Source organism: Callospermophilus lateralis, chromosome 10 (genome assembly GCF_048772815.1).
Source record: "Callospermophilus lateralis isolate mCalLat2 chromosome 10, mCalLat2.hap1, whole genome shotgun sequence".
NCBI classification, from domain to species: Eukaryota; Metazoa; Chordata; class Mammalia; order Rodentia; family Sciuridae; genus Callospermophilus; species Callospermophilus lateralis.
Window position 1 is genome coordinate 127408191 of NC_135314.1, and position 16237 is coordinate 127424427.

Sequence of the window (16237 nt, forward strand, 5' to 3'; positions counted from 1 at the left end):
GAGTTGACAACATTCCAAGTTCCAGGCAAGTCTAGCTCATTGGTCATCTGTTTTTTTATCTGACTAAAATCATCTTACATTGATGGCTTGGAAAAATTACCTTGCACAAATTGTTATTTAGACATGTTTTTCCCCCAGAGTCAATTTAATGCAACAAATATCTACTGAGTGCCAGTTATGAGCTCAGTTCTGTGAGGTCATGAAAAGGAATGGGAATCTCAGTTGCTAGGAGACTTGGCTAAGGAAAGCATGACAGGAATCCAATCATCCACATTAGACTGATGTTGCCATTTGGGGAGAGCCTGATGATTTCTGCCTAGAGCTGAGGCTTGCTGTGTGCGAAATATGGTGGACAGGAATAAGACTTTGGGTCCTGGCAAGTCCAAGGAGAGTTTTTTTTTTTGGCTCTGAGAGCTTAGTTCTTAAGAATTCCGTCTTTTTTTTTTTCTTCACTATAAACGTCTTCTAAGACTTGTAATACCCAGATTCCCTCCAGGCAACATTCTCTCTAATTATAGCTCCCCTGAGTCATGGAAGCTTTTAGGAACCAGAATGCTGAGAGACAGATACACTCTAAAAACAAATCCATTTCACTGGGGGTATAGCTCAGGGGTAGAGCATTTGACTGCAGATCAAGAGGTCCCTGGTTCAAATCCAGGTGCCCCCTGTGTGTTCTTGTTTTTGCTTTAGAAGAATATGGATTGACTCACTTTATATGTTATCTTCTGTGCTCATGGATAATTGAATAATAGTGTCCCTTGCATTCTTAAGTATATGACAAGCACCAGTGTGGACTCTTTACATTAATTATCCCCTTCATTTATCACTCAGATTTTACAAGATACATACTGTCAGTATTTCCATTTTACATGGGGAGCCTGAGACTCAAAGATGCTTGCTGCTCGAAGGTCAAAAAGCTATAAAGGGGGCTGGGGATGTGGCTCAAGCGGTAGCGCGCTCGCCTGGCATGCGTGCGGCCCGGGTTCGATCCTCAGCACCACATACAAACAAAGATGTTGTGTCTGCCGAAAACTAAAAAATAAATATTAAAAATTCTCTCTCTCTCTCACTCTCTCTTAAAAAAAAAAAAAAGCTATAAAGGGAAGATTCAGAATTTGAACTCAGATCACATGCTCTCAGTAACTTTAATATTGTTACTTATACTCTTCTAATGTTAAAAGCTTTGTAACAGAAGGCTACTAAACATTGTTCTCAAGGTCCTAGGATTGCTTCATCCAGTGTTAGAACTTTCTGGCTGCAAGGAGATCCCAGCAACTTAGTGACCGTGCCCACACTTTGCAGGCACACTTTGCAGGCACACTTTGCAGAACATTTCTGGGGGTAAACATGAACTGGGCTGAGGTTTTAAGGAACTAGACACTTTTCTCTCTCTGGAGTTTGAGAAATTTCTGTTACCTTCCGTGCCCCAAGTTCCCTGACATTGGGCACAGGGCTCAGGGTCTGGTCCTCGTTTTGGGTGTCACTCTCATGCACAGCCCAGGCTACACTGAGTCTTTAAGTTAGTTTGAAAAGCACACACTGAGCATCTACTATGCGCTAGAACCAGGCAAAGTATGAACCCAGAAGTGAACAGAAACTGCCCCCGGCCTCCATCTGCTCCTGATCGGATGTAGCATGTGCAATAAGAAAGCAGAGGGAATAACTGTGCCAGGTTCAGTAAAGCAGAAAAGGAAGTGATTGCTTCTGTCTAGGGGAGGGTATGTTATGGCAGGCTTCAGAGAGTAACTGATGGCCAATCGGGGTTTCAGAGATGAATAATACCTCACAGATGGCGAGTGGAATGGAGGTGGGGGTGGTGGCAGGGTGATTGCAGTTCCAGGCAGAAGAAACAGCAGGGGCAGAGCTGGAGCTAGATGGATGCAGCTGGAAGGAGCTAGGGTACAGAGTGCCATGTGGGAGAATCAGAAAATGATGCTGAAGAGACAGGTAGACGTGGCCTGAGAAGGACTTTGCCTGTGTCCTGAGAGACTTGAAGTTGGTTGTGAAGGCATTTATAAGGGAGGGATCTGAATAATTTTCACATTGGCTGCTCTGGGAGCAGAGGAGGTGGGATGTGGGGGTGGAGGCTGGGAGGCTGTTTAGGAGATGGAGGCTGTCACGGTGCAGCAGTGAGGATAGACTCAAACTGTGTCAGAGTGGACGTCAGTAGCATTCTGGGATTTACTGGGGCAGGGGAAAAGAGATGCGAGGAGCCTAGAGTTGCCTCTAGTGTTTTGTCCTCGATGACCAATGACCAAATACACAGTGGTGTCACCAATCAAGGTAGGGAGAGAGGCATCAGATGGTTAAGCTGGGAGTAGCTGTCTGGGTCCTCAGAGAGCGCATGAACCCCAGCACAGGCTGCTGTTGACCCTCTGGCCCCACGGTGGCTGACAGGCCTTGGCATGGAGAATTTGTTACAGCAGTAGAAATTTCCTGGACCTTCTTTCTCCATCTTAGAACTACACAAGGTTAAGAGTTCTCAGATTGGAACTCAAGGGAACAGGAACTGGAAGAGACTTGGAGTTTATTGTGAAGGGATTTACAAAGGAGTTGACGAAATCTATATAGTGAATTTTGGACTTTGGAACATCTTAAGGGGGTTTTATTGTTTGTTTTTGTTGTTCACTATAAAATGAGTCTATTGACCTTGTGTGAAGGCCCTTTGAAAATCTGATGAAACATGCACCAATATCATAATATACATAAACACACACATATACAAATACATAATTACAAATACATGCACATATACCATATTTGCCTATAATTTCAGAGGCAAACCATGAGTTTCTGAAGGACTATGTGGATACCCATTTATGTCCCCTTCTTGCCCAAGACTTGCTGGTGACTCTCAATGCTTAAAACATTCATTGATTTGCCCAGAGATCAATGGGCAGTTGGGAGTATGTATTAAAAGCTAGAAAATCATATGAGAAGGTAGCACTGAGCTTTAGGCACTGGGGGAAAAATAAAAAGCATGTGTGCTCTGAGGAGAAGAAGAGATGGTGTGGCTAGAGGAGAACTGAGGATGATTTGAAGTCCTAGAGGAATCTCAGACACAAAGGTATTTATGAGATGTGATGTAAGTAGGTCACGAAAATGGAATAAATGTTTATATGAAGCTCCTCACTGTCATGGGGGTATAGCTCAGTGGTAGAGCATTTGACTGCAGATCAAGAGGTCCCTGGTTCAAATCCAGGTGCCCCCTAGAGGATACTTTTGCTTCTCTTGGCAGCTTCATTAAAAGTCCTGGACTAAATTAAGGCAAGCTAGGTGTCTAGGGCTCAAAACGTAAGGAGGCATTTACTCCAAGGCTCATGCAAAAGCTTAGGCTCATTTGTCTCCTCATGGTAGAGCTGCTGGCTCTACATTCACCCTTCTCTAGCATACACTTGGACACAGTCACAGACAGATATACACACAGACAGGCAGGCAGACAGACAGACAGACAGACACACACACACACACACACACACACACTTTCTTATGCATAGCTTTGTTTCTCCTTTTCTGTATATTCAGTCTTATTAATTAGACCGTTTTCATCTCCCTTTCTTCTTCTATTTTATACTTTCCAGAAAAGTTTATAAATTTCAGATTTATCAAGGAGTTGTAAAGATAGCCTTCCTGCATCTTCCCCTAGCATTAGCCTTTTACAATAACCTTTCAAACTATGAAATAAACACTGGTGCAATACTGTTAATGAAGCCACAGATTTTTATTTGGATTTCACTAATTTATTTTTATGCTACTGCTTTTCTTTTCTTTTTTTCCTGTCCTAGGATCCAATCCAGGATATTATGTTGTATATAGTTCTTTTTTTTTTTTTTTTCAGGGTTGAGGACTAAACTCAGGACCTTGTGCATGCTAAGCAAGTGCTCTGCCCCTGAGCTAAATCTCCAAGTCCTGCATTTAGTTTTAATCTGTCTTTAGTTCTTTGCAAACTCTGACAGTTTATTAGTCTTTAGCCCTTTCTTCCTTCCCTCCTTCCTGTTTATCTTCTTCCCTTCCTCTTTTTCTTATAACATTAACATCTTTGAAATGTCCCAGTCAAGTATTTTGCAGACTGTCCCTTACCTCTTGGGTTTGTTTGGTATTTTCTCATGATTGAACAGGACTTATGACCTATGTGTTTGTGTATGAGAGTGTGTGTGTGTGTTGCTGGTGATTGAAACCAGGGGTGCTCTACCTCTGAGCTACATCCCCAGTCATCGTAATTTTTTGATTCAGGGTCTTGCTAAGTTGCTGAGGCTGGACTCGATCTTGTGATCCTCTTGCCACAGCCTCCTGAGTCTCTGAGATGACAGGCATGTGCCACTATGCTTGGCTATGGTAATGAATTTTTAGGAAAAATATTACAAGGGTGAGGTGCCCTTTTCACTGTATCCTAGGAATAGAAGGCAAACACTGAAACAATTGAAGGATCTACAAGGTTGGTAAAACTTTTAGGTATCCAGTGTCTGGGACATGTCAGGAAATAGATCTTAAAGTGACAGCCACAGGGCTCTACTTCAAGCCCCCGCCACACGGAATGAGACACATCGCTTGCTGGACATCTTTAGATTTCGGTATCAATGTGTTTTGACATGCTTCTCTAGCACATTTCCTAGATAATAATAACCATAATATTGTAGCTCTTAGTGGGTTCCAGAGGAAGAAAAGTGTCTATAGTACATGCAGGCTATGGTGAAAGCTGGTCCCCCGCTTGGGTATTGACTTAGCACTGGAGGTATCTGTGTTTAAAAGCCAAGAAGAGAAGGAGGGGGCTGCCCTGACTGGAGAGATATTGGTCAAAGGTTACAAAATTTCAGCTAGACAGGAATAAGTTCAAGAGATTGTTGTACAATATGGTACCTGTAATTAGTAACAATGTATTATATACTAGAAATTGCTAATAGATTTTCAAGCGCACGCGCATACACACACACACACTCTCACAAGTATGTGAGTGTCAAATGTTATGGATTGAATCTGGAATGTTCTCCAAAGTCTCCATGTGTCAATGGCTTGGTCCCCAGTGCTGCAGTGCTCAGAGGTGGGATTTGGGGAAGTGATTGGATCACAAGGGCTTTAACCTCATTAATGGATTAATTAACCTAATTAATTAATTAATTAACCTCATTAATGGATTAATTAACCTAATTAATTAATTAACCTCATTAATGGATTAATTAACCTAATTAATTAATTAATTAATTAACCTCATTAATGGATTAATCCATTGACAGATTCATAACTGGATGGCCTTACTGAGAGGGGGTGGAAACTAGGAGGTGGTGCCAAGTTGGAGAAGTGTGTCATTGTGGGCATGATTTGGGGGCACAGTCTGGAAGGGTATTTCTTGTCCCTAGCCCCTGCTCTCTGTAATCTCTGCTTCCCGACCATCCTGAGTTTAGCAGCTTTGCTCCATCATGCTCTTTCCCCATGATGGTCTTTCTGCCTCAACTCAGGCAATGGAGCTGGCTGACTTTGGACTGAGGCCTCTGAAATTGAGCCAAAATAAATCTTTCCTTCTTTAAGTTGTTTATCTCAGATAATTTATGGTGACACCAAAATGCTGACTAACACAGTAGGGTAACACATAGGTTTAATTGGCTTGATTTAGCCATTCCACATATATCCATTTTTAAAAACATCATGTTGTAAACTGTAAATATATATATATATATATATATATATATATATAACTTTTATTTGTCAATTAAAAATATAAGAAGAATGTACTTGTGGAAACTTCAGCTTTGCTAATTCACATTTTATCTATTCCCATAGCACATTCATTTTACCTGCCTTTGATCAGTTATCACATGGTTTACTGCAATTTTTGTAGGTATGTGCATTAATCAGGATAAGTTTTGTTTTGTTGGATCAATAACCCTGAAATCTCTGTTGCTGAATGCAGCAGATATTTATATTTTATATATCAGATATTAATATATTTATTTATATTTTATTCGTGCAAGTTCTTGTCCCTCTTATAGCTTTCCTATCTGGAAAATGGGACTTCTAAGGTCATTGTTCCAGGGATGGAGAGTTGGAGCTGTCACACCAGTTCATAGCTGTCTTAGCCCAGGATTGACACATATCACCTTTGCTCACAGTTCATTGGACAGAGCTGGTCACATGGTCCCAACTTGATTGCAGTGGAGGTAATAGAAAGTTAGGACAGCATCTGGACCCTTTGTGAGTACTAAGTTTTGCTACCATGACATATTTTATCCATTTCAATATAGGCCCCTAGATAGTGACAGTTCTTTTCCTTTTTCTTTTGGGTACCAGGGATTAAACTCAGGGACACTCTACCACTGAGCTGCATCCCCAGCCCTATTTTTTTGTATTTTATTTAGAGACAGGGTTTCACTGAGTTGCTTACCGCCTCACTTTTGCTGAGGCTGGCTTTGAACTTGCCATTCTCCTGCCTCAGTCTCCTAAGCCACTGGGATTACAGGCCTGCGCCACTGTACCCGGAAATTCTTTTCTTTTTTTCTATGGGGGTCTTACTATGTTGTCCAAGCTAGTCTGGAATTCCTGGGCTCAAGGGATTCTTCTACCTTAGTCTCAAGTCAGTGGGACTATAGGCACATGCCACCACACTTGGCTTGATAGTGGCAACTCTTTCAAAGTCTTCTTATCATCAGCAACTGGTAGGGCTACTTGAATGAATGAATAAATACATGATTCAAGCTGTATAAACAACGAAAAAAAAATTTGGTACTGGGAATTGAACTCAGGGGTACTCGACCACTGAGCCACATCCCCAGCCCTATTTTGTATTTTGTTTAGAGACAGGGTCTCACTGAGTTGCTTAGTGTCTCATTTTTTGCTGAGGCTGGCTTTGAACTTGTGAACCTCCTGCCTCAGCCTCCTGAGCTGCTGGAATTACAGGTATGTGCCACCATGCCTGGCTAGCAAAATGTATTTTAAAATTACTTGGAGACTAATTTTATTATAAGATAAAAATGTGTTAGACTTCTCACAGTTCGAAAATAACGTATTGCTGCTGTTCTAAACAACCTCTTAAAAGATTTAATCTTTTATTTAGGAAGTACCCTTGTCTATCAGATAAAACATTGTTTGTTGTTAATTTCCATAGTGCTGAGGATGGAACCCAGGGCTTGTGCCTGTGAGGCAAGCACTCTACCACAGAGATGCCTTTCCAGCCCTCATTTATTCATTTATTCTTTACTTTGAAAAAAAAAAATGCTCTGCTTCCCTTTCTAAAATGTCCCACTTGATGGCTTAGCACTATAAATTCAAAATATCTTTATTATGTGAAACTTCAAATGTATATCAAAGAATATAGGAGAAAATTAAAATTTGGCTGGATCATTATTACTCTTTTAAAAAGATTGCTGTCTGTTAGAAATGTAATTATGACCATATAAGTGAATGTGTGTTTTATGTGTATACCTAATATTCCAACTTTTGTTTAATACTTAGGTATACACATAAAACACATATATAAATGTCTTAGGTAATACCGCCAATCCTTTGGGCCTTGACTATTTCTGAGGCCTTTGGTTTTTTTTGTTTGTTTGTTTGTTTTTTGTTTGTTTTTTTAAATCCAGGCTGCCACTGGGTTAACCAACTATGTATGGGTTCTACCATTCTACCAACTTCACGAAGGCAAAACACTATGGTCCCTGACCTTATGATGCTTCCTCTCCCACTTTTGGCTTCCCTCTTGCTTTTCCATGTGAGAGATCATGAGACCCACTTGATGTCTCACAGTGGAATCTGGAAGTGTCCAGCAGTTCCCGCACCAGGGAGGAAACATTTCCCAATGAGAATCAGAACTCTTCCCCCGGGTTCTGTTATGCAGTAGTGCATACATCCTCTTAACAGACAGCTTTACGAAATCAAGCAATCAGTTGCACTCTCCCCAAAGGATGGTCAACTTGGCAATCTACCCTTGAGCTGACTTAACTTTCTTTTTCTGCCTCACTTTCTTCCATCTTACTCTTGCTCCCTGAGATTTCACTCTCTGAAAACATAGCAGTGTACAGGTTTCAGCCTCAGGTGAAGTCTGGGGTACTCAGGTGTGCCAGATGTTACGGATTAGATGCTCTGCCAATTTTTCTCTTCGGCCTTACCTGCAATAGTATATAGTAGCCTGATATCAAATGCCAGCTTCTGCATATCTTTACCTACAGGTCGTTTTGGCATCCAGAGCCTGTTCTGCACCTGCTCATGTCAAGGTGGAAGTGCTACAGGGCTAATGGCCTATGGGAGGAGTCCTGGAACAATGGCTGACAGAAGTTGCTAGCCAAATGACTCAGATTCTTTACTCTGTTATGAGATAACTCTGCACTGCTGTGCTTTCTAGATTGGTCCCAGAATTCCCCAGTGGAAATGAAGTAGGTTTTCCCACAGTAGTAATATGAATAATGATGCAAACTTTATTTTATTTTTATTTTTTTTAAAGAGAGAGTGGGAGAGAGAGAGAGAGAGAGAGAGAGAGAGAGAGAGAATTTTTTAATATTTATTTTTTTTTTAGTTCTCGGTGGACACAACATCTTTGTACGTGGTGCTGAGGATCGAACCTGGGCCACACACATGCCAGGCAAGCACGTTACCGCTTGAGCCACATCCCCAGCCCTGCAAACTTTATTAGCATCTTCCCTTTCCCATCCCATGTCTCCTCTCCTCTGTCAGTGTGTCTAGCACTTACCTCCCATGTGAACTTGTACTTGAATTCTTGATTCAGTCTGCATCTGTGGGAACACAAGACATTAGCCTAAGTTATAATTTTGAAAATAGTTATAAACCCATTTTTTTTCATTTAACAATAAATGCTATTCATGACATTAAGTATTCTAAATATTTTTCTAAAATACATGAGTTATAAGTGCTGCATGGTATTTGTCATATGGAGTATCAAAATTCATGTAAATAATATGTTGGGCATTTCTGTTGTGGCCAATTTTTCTATCCAGCTGTAATTTACCCAGCATTCAATGGAGCTAGAAAGGCTTTATTCTTTGGGTCAGAGTTAATAAGCCACAGATGGGTCATTTGTGCATGTGGTGGGAAGGAAATAATCCACAGATTTCTCCTGACTTTGATGTCTTTTGAAGGTTGCTATATAACTGGGTTCCTTGAAGAAAAAAATCAATGGACTCTCAATTATATTCTACTTTAAAAGAAAATGAATCACACTCAAGCTTCCATTAAACAAGGTACATCTTTTCTTTGAAAATGACAACCAAAACTCATTATGTAGTACCTGATAGATTTTGTTTGACTGGGGCAAATTGGGCTTCCTGCTTTGACAGGACTGTGGCTCTTTCATTGTAATACAATTAGGAAGACTTAGAGTTTTATTCTTTTCCCCTGAAATCATTTGAGGCCAGTTAACTAACTTATCTGAGCTCTGGGTTCTTTTTATGTGTACATTAAGGATAGTATAATTTCTCCCTTACCGTGTTTGATGTCAGAATTAAATATCATGTCAGTAGAGTGCATGGTACATAGTCATTGCCCTATAAATGATAACAATTCTTATTTTACGGTGATTTCCTTGTCCCTGGTGAAAGGAGTAACCTAGAGCAAAAAGTGTGACCTAAGAAATATGAAGGAGGTTATAGGGGTGGGACAGGCAGATGTCTCATTAGACTCGGGGAACATGAATGGTTCTCTGCTCCAAAATGCTTCCTCTAAACCTACAGACTTGCTCCCACCCCCCTGCATAATCCCAGCCCTTTTACCCAAGTCCCACCAGTTTCAAGCTCAGTGCTTCTCAAAGTGGATCAGCATTATCAGCATTGACTGGGTTACAGGGTAGAAATGCTACCTGCTAGTCCCTCCATCATTAGACCCACTGAATCAGCCATTCCAGAGCTGGGGCCTAACAGACTGGGCTTTCCAAAGCCCTCCAGAAAATACTGATGCACATTAAAGTTTGAGAACCACGGACCTAACTTGAGCTTTTAACCCGATTTGCAGACTTTTTCTTACTAAGCCAGCCCCTGGGGTCCTGCCTGACTATGTTACCCAGGCTGGTCTCAAATTCCTGGGCTGGAGTGATTCTCCCTGCTCAACCTCCTGAGTAGCAGGGACTATGGGTAGGGGACATTTGACCAGCTCCAATTCTGATCTTGATCCTTTATCTTGGGCCCCTTATAAAACCTTGGAGCCTTCATAGAATACTGTGATTTCTACTTGTTGCTTGGTGTCTGTGGTAGCTACAGACCACTCAGCTTAGGGCCATTTAGCCCCTGGAACTTCACTCTCTCTGAAGCCAGACTAGCATGTCGATATCGCTACTAGGTTGTGACCCTGCAGGTCGGCTGGCTCATTTTCCAGCCCTAGGCTTAGTCCTGGCCCAGACTCTGCAGCTAGTCACTTGAAGCTAGGGAACTCCTGGACTTTTCAATTATGAGACGGAGTCAATTTCCTATTTGTCATGTTTTCTGTGACCTGCAAACAAGAGATTCACAGCTGATGGGTCCTGACCCTCTAAACCCTAACATCAGATCTCCAGTTGGTCCTTCTGCCCTCCTATTAGGCAGCTTTGCCTCACTGTGACCTGAGGTAAACAACCTATAAGGAGGAAAGACTTGGGTCTTGGTTGCAGGCCATGGTTGCATGGCGCCCTTGCTTTGGGCCTGTGGTGATACCGCTCATGGTGGTGGGAGCACATGGTAGAGGAGGCCCCTTCACCTCCTGGTGGCTGGGAAGAGAACAGAGAGAAGGGATGTGGGTCTCAATATTTCCTTCCAGGGCACGCCCCCAATGACCTCACTTCCTTCCACCAGGCCCCACCTCTCCAGGGTTCCACCACCTCCCAGTCCTGCCAGTCTGGAGACCACAAACCTTTAACGTGTTGGTCTTTGGGGACACCCACCCAAAAAACTGCAGCCCTGCTGAGCTTGTTTCTCTCTTTAAGTCTCTATGGTGTCACACCACTTACCACCTCTGGGATTGAGGACTAATTAGAATGTTTGTGCAATTCTTTGTTTTTATAAAATGCTGTCAAAAGAGCTTTGTGCATTAATATCTCTTACTCTTGATTCTCTCTTTTTTTTTTTAAAAAAAAACTTTCTGCAAAATAAAATTGTTTTTTTTTCTTTCAAAAAATGATTAATTATCTAGATTCAGTTCTCAAGTGTAAACAGCTAAACTAAAAATATCTTTCTCTCTGGCGGGAGTTGGGAGGAGTCAAGGCTGTCCTTTGAACTTTTCTTCCTTGAACTTCCTAATTTTCTTGACTTTGGGGTTTTCAGTACTGGAGAGAAAATGCAATTATGAAGAAAATGTCAACCCCAATGAACTGTGGGCTTACTTGTTTGGAATCGAGATTGGTCACCAACTGGTAACATTTTGAGAAAAATTTCTATTGATTTGGGTGAATTAAAAGTATATTTAGTATGGAAGAACTAATCATAAGATACAGACGACATGAAAGAAAAGGGAGGGAAAATATATTGGAAAGGGGAAGAGAGATTGAGGATGTGTAGAAGAGAGAGAAGCCAAATAGATGGAGGTGGAAAATAAACTTGGATCAACCTATCACCCTGGTGTCATAGGTCAGAAAATAGAATATTGGTAGGGGTGCCAGATATGGCAAGCTAAAATGCAGGACACCCAATTAAATTGTACCTTTAGATAAATAATATTTTTTAGTATAAACCATTCAAAAATTGAGGTGAATAGAGACTCTACATCCTGGGAGCAAATTTTTACCCCTCACACATCAGATAGAGCACTAATCTCTAGGGTGTATAAAGAACTCAAAAAGCTAAGCACCAAAAAAATCAAATAACCCAATCAATAAATGGGCCAAGGACCTGAACAGACACTTCTCAGAAGAGGATATACAATCAATCAATGAATATATGAAAAAAAAGTTCATCATCTCTAGCAATCAGAGAAATGCAAATTAAAACTACTCTTAAGATATCATCTCACTCCAGTCAGAATGGCAGCTATTATGAAGGCAAACAACAATAAGTGTTGGCAAGGATGTGGGGAAAAAGGTACACTCATACATTGCTGGTGGGACTACAAATTGGTGCAGCCAATGTGGAAAGTAGTATGGAGATTCCTTGGAAAACTGGGAATGGAACCACCATTTGAACCAGCTATCTCTCTCCTAGGTCTATACTCAAAGGAATTAAAAACAGCATACTACAGGGACTCAGCCACATCAATGTTTATAGCAGCACAATTCACAATGGCTAAACTGTGGAGCCAACCTAGATGCCCTTTAGTGGATGAATGGATAAAAAAAAAAATGTGGCATATATACACAGTGGATTATTACTCAGTAGTAAAAGAGAATAAAATCATGACATTTGCAGGTAAATGGATGGTGTTGGAGAAGATAAGACTAAGTGAAGTTAGCCAATCCAAAAAAAAAAAAAACAAAAAATAAAAAACAAATGCTGAATGTTTTCTCTGATATAAGAAGTGTGACTTATAGTGGGGTAGGGAAGGGGAGCATGGGAGGAATAGATGAACTCTAGATGGAGCTGAGGGGTGGGAGGGAATGGGAGGGGGCAGGGGATTAGCAAAGATGGTGGAATGTGATGGACATCGTTATCCAAAGTACAAGTATGAAGACATGAATTGGGTGTCAACATACTTTATGTACAAACAGAGATATGAAAAATTGTGCTGTATAAGTGTAATAAGAATTGTAATGAATTCTGCTGTCAATTATTTTTTTAAAGAATCAATAAAAATTTGCATAGCAATGCTAAATGTGAGAACACGGGGGTTTTTCTTTTCTTGGGGCAATGGATTATCTAGTTAACATTCTAGAACCTACAGGTGAAACTAATTGTAGCTCATATCCTGAGACCCAAGTCACCGGGTGGGTGGTTATGTAGTCCTGGCACGTCTCGTCTCTTCCTTGTTTCAATAAATGTCCTTAGCAGGCTAACGTGTTCACGTGTTCTTTCTTACTTCTCATTTAAGCTTGGTGACTAAATATACAGCACTGTGACGACATATAAACATCCATATTTAATTTTTATTTTGAACGATTTTCAAATGCTCACAAAAAATGAAAAGAAAGGTACTTAACTTCTATTACCCCATTTGAACATTTGTCAACGTTTTGCCAAAAACTTATTTCATTTAGTTTTCCTACCCCCTTTATTTTGCAGGTATATTTTAAAGAAAGCCCCAAACTTCATGTCATGATTAGATAGTATGCTTCCTTTAATTTTTAAATTTTCTTTCCTGTCCCAAAGTGGATGCTGTCTTAGACTGTTTGGGTTGCTATAACAAAGTACCTGAGACTGGGTGACTTATATAAACAACAGAAATTTATTGCTCACAGTTCTGGAGGCTGAGAATCCAAGATCAAGGAGCCAGCAGTTTTCATGTCTGATGAGAACTCTTGCTCATAGATGGCACACTCTTGCTGTGGCAGAGAAGGGGAAAACCAGCTCCTTTGGGCCTCTTTCATGAGGGCATTAATCTCATTCATTAGGGCTCCATGTTGAAGACCGACTGGCCTTCCAAAGGTCCCATCTCTGAAATCCACCACACTGATATTTAGGTTTTAACATATAGATTTTGGGGAGACACAAACACTCAGAGCATAGCAAAATTGAAAAGATTCCATTCTTCACTTGTCTTCTCATAAAATAATAAAATATAAAAATACACCCACCTTTTCCTCCTCGTATTATCCCTATAGCTCATGACTTCTTTCTAACTCTGGCACCTGACCAGGCCTCCAGTTGTCTGTTCCACATTGTGCTCAGCTGTCCATGAGGGTGGCTGGAGGGATAGTGGCCAGGAGGGGCTGGGATGGGTTGGTTTGGGCTTTCTCTCAAACTTTCATTCTGTGAAAAATGATCTTTCCTCTCTTTACTCCTAGCTTTATGCATCAGGCAAGTTTATATTTTCTAAGATAATTAGTAGTTCCTCTGATATAACTATTTTAATAATTCCTAGGCATAAGTTTGAAGATGCTGAGAGCAGCATGATAGAATATAAGGGTTCTTAAACTTTAGTGTGCACAGAATCCTCTGGAGGGCTTATTAAAAGACAGGTCCTTAGCTGTACCCCAAGAATTTCCGATTCAGTAAGTTTGGGTCAGGGCTGGAGAATGTGCATTTCTACAAGTTTCCTGATGATGTGTCCGGGAAGTATACTGTGAGAACCACTTAATAGAAACATTGTGGTTATATAAACCTGAAGAAGTGTCCTTACTGTATGACCTTCTGCACACAGTTATGAAGCCTCTCTGATGAGTTTCCTTAACTGCAATCAACTGTTGTTCCCTTCTTTTCCTTTTCTAATGACTTGCTACTTTTAGGAGCTCACAGTTCCTACAAAGGGTTTTGTCAGCAGCAAGTCAGAAGTGGTTTTGCTTCTATTTACTCTCAGCATATAATTGCATCTCTACTGTAGAGTTTTGATCCAACAAAAATGATGCTGAGCTCAGAGAATTGTACTCCTACTCCTGAAGTTGGAGGATGGTGTGGAGATGGCTTTAACCATGAGGCTGATGATCCGTGAAAGGGTTGGATAAGGATGAGAAGGTTTCTACTTGCCAGGTGCTTTATAGTGATTATTTAATTCTTATGATCACCCTTTGAGGGAGGTACTCATTAAACATGAAAAACTGGGGCTCAAAGTACAACTTGCCCTCAATCAGATGGTCAATAAGTGGTAACACCAGGATTAGAAGAAGAGAAATCTAAAGAAATCCTTGCTACTCAAAGTGTGATTGGAAGATGAGCAGTGTTGGGGTCATTCATCTTCACTGAATCAGGCCCATTTTTCCCACCAGGTAGAATACCAATCACTGAAACAAATTTTGCAAAAGAGAAAGAGTTAATTCATGAGGCAATCAATCATGTGGAGATGGGAAAGTCAGCCTGAAATTTGTCTCCTTGAGAACAGAACTTAGGGGTAGTTATGGGATGAAGAAGCAGGGTAGTCTGAGGTGTGGAAGAAGGTGATTGGAGGCAGGGAAAATGAAGTAATTGGTGATCTGCACATGCTCAGTCAAATCTTATCCTTTTAGGATGCATGTTTGAAAATGGTGGCATGAGTGTGCTCGGAGGGCATTGTTTGGGCTCTGTGATTTCAAAAGGTTTGAGCAACCTACAAGTTCCTGCAAAACAACCTAGGTAACCCTTACCATTGTGACTCATATATCAAAGGTGCTATCTATAGCAAAGCTAATGGGAATATAATGCTTAGCCAGGTGACCTCTAAAATTGGTAATAAAAGCAAAACACTAAAATCAAATTAGAGTGTTTACATCTGGATTTTCCTTGGTTTCACCAGGAACTTATTAGAAATGCAGAACATTAGTTTCCACCCCAGACTTCCTGATGCAGACTCTCTATTTTCACAAGAGCCCCAAAGGCACATAAAAGTTTGAGAAAAACTGCAGCCAAGCCCTACTCTTGAAATGAAGTGAAACATCGGTTTCAGCAGCAGTGGAAACTGATTGAAATATCTTCTTTTTTTCAGTTAAAAAAAAGAATGTCAAGTGAGTGTGACAAGCCTTCATTTGATTAAGTAAATACAAGTTTAAAAAGCCTCTTCAAGTTCACATCTCCAGGTCTAATGAAAGACCACAGTGTATTTTAAATGGTTAGGTACTTGTCTCTAGGGTGCTAAAATATTTGCTGAGTTGGTTATTTATCATCTCTCTCTGTGCTGCAAGTTCCTGTGTGATAAATTATGGAAGAGAGAATTATTAAATAACAGCACTTTCTCTTAGCCTCAGATGCTGGTGTTAGGCATATTCTGGGCACCACAAGCATTGCCTGATGAGTGGAGTGGAGAGAATCTTTTATGATTATTGTGCTTATAAAATATGCTTATTCACAGGAGCACCCCAACCCCCAGGTCCTTTCTAGTTTGGTTCTCTTTTCTAAGCCTCAGAGTATGTGGTTTTGAGTGAATCAAGGAATGGAATAATTGGATGAAGTTGGCTAGTCAATTATGTTTCTCATGGGCCACTTACATTAGAATCACCTAGTGCTGATTAAAGATGCAGATCTCTGGAAAATTAGGGTCTATGGCTGAGTGTGATATTCAGAAATTTTTAACAGACTTACCAGGAAAGTATTATATAAGCTAATCTTTGTGAATTACTAAACCTTGTAACTCTATGGATGAAGAATGAAAGAGAGAGAGAGCGCGAGAGCAAGCACAATACAGTAACTTGGCTAAAATTATACTGTGCCATGTACAGTTACATTTTCCATGCAGCTGGTGGCTGGCATAGATGTCTGCCTCTTCAGGAGTGCCTTTG

The 16237-nt window shown here is 40.7% G+C and overlaps 2 non-coding genes across 2 annotated transcripts; both read left to right on the top strand.

Moving 5' to 3' along the window:
* The first annotated feature begins 595 nt into the window (after positions 1-595).
* Positions 596-667, top strand: Trnac-gca (transfer RNA cysteine (anticodon GCA)). Its single transcript has one exon. It is a non-coding gene; the product is annotated as a tRNA-Cys (tRNA).
* A 2472-nt stretch (positions 668-3139) lies between these two features.
* On the top strand, positions 3140-3211 carry Trnac-gca (transfer RNA cysteine (anticodon GCA)). Its single transcript has one exon. It is a non-coding gene; the product is annotated as a tRNA-Cys (tRNA).
* Positions 3212-16237: the final 13026 nt, after the last annotated feature.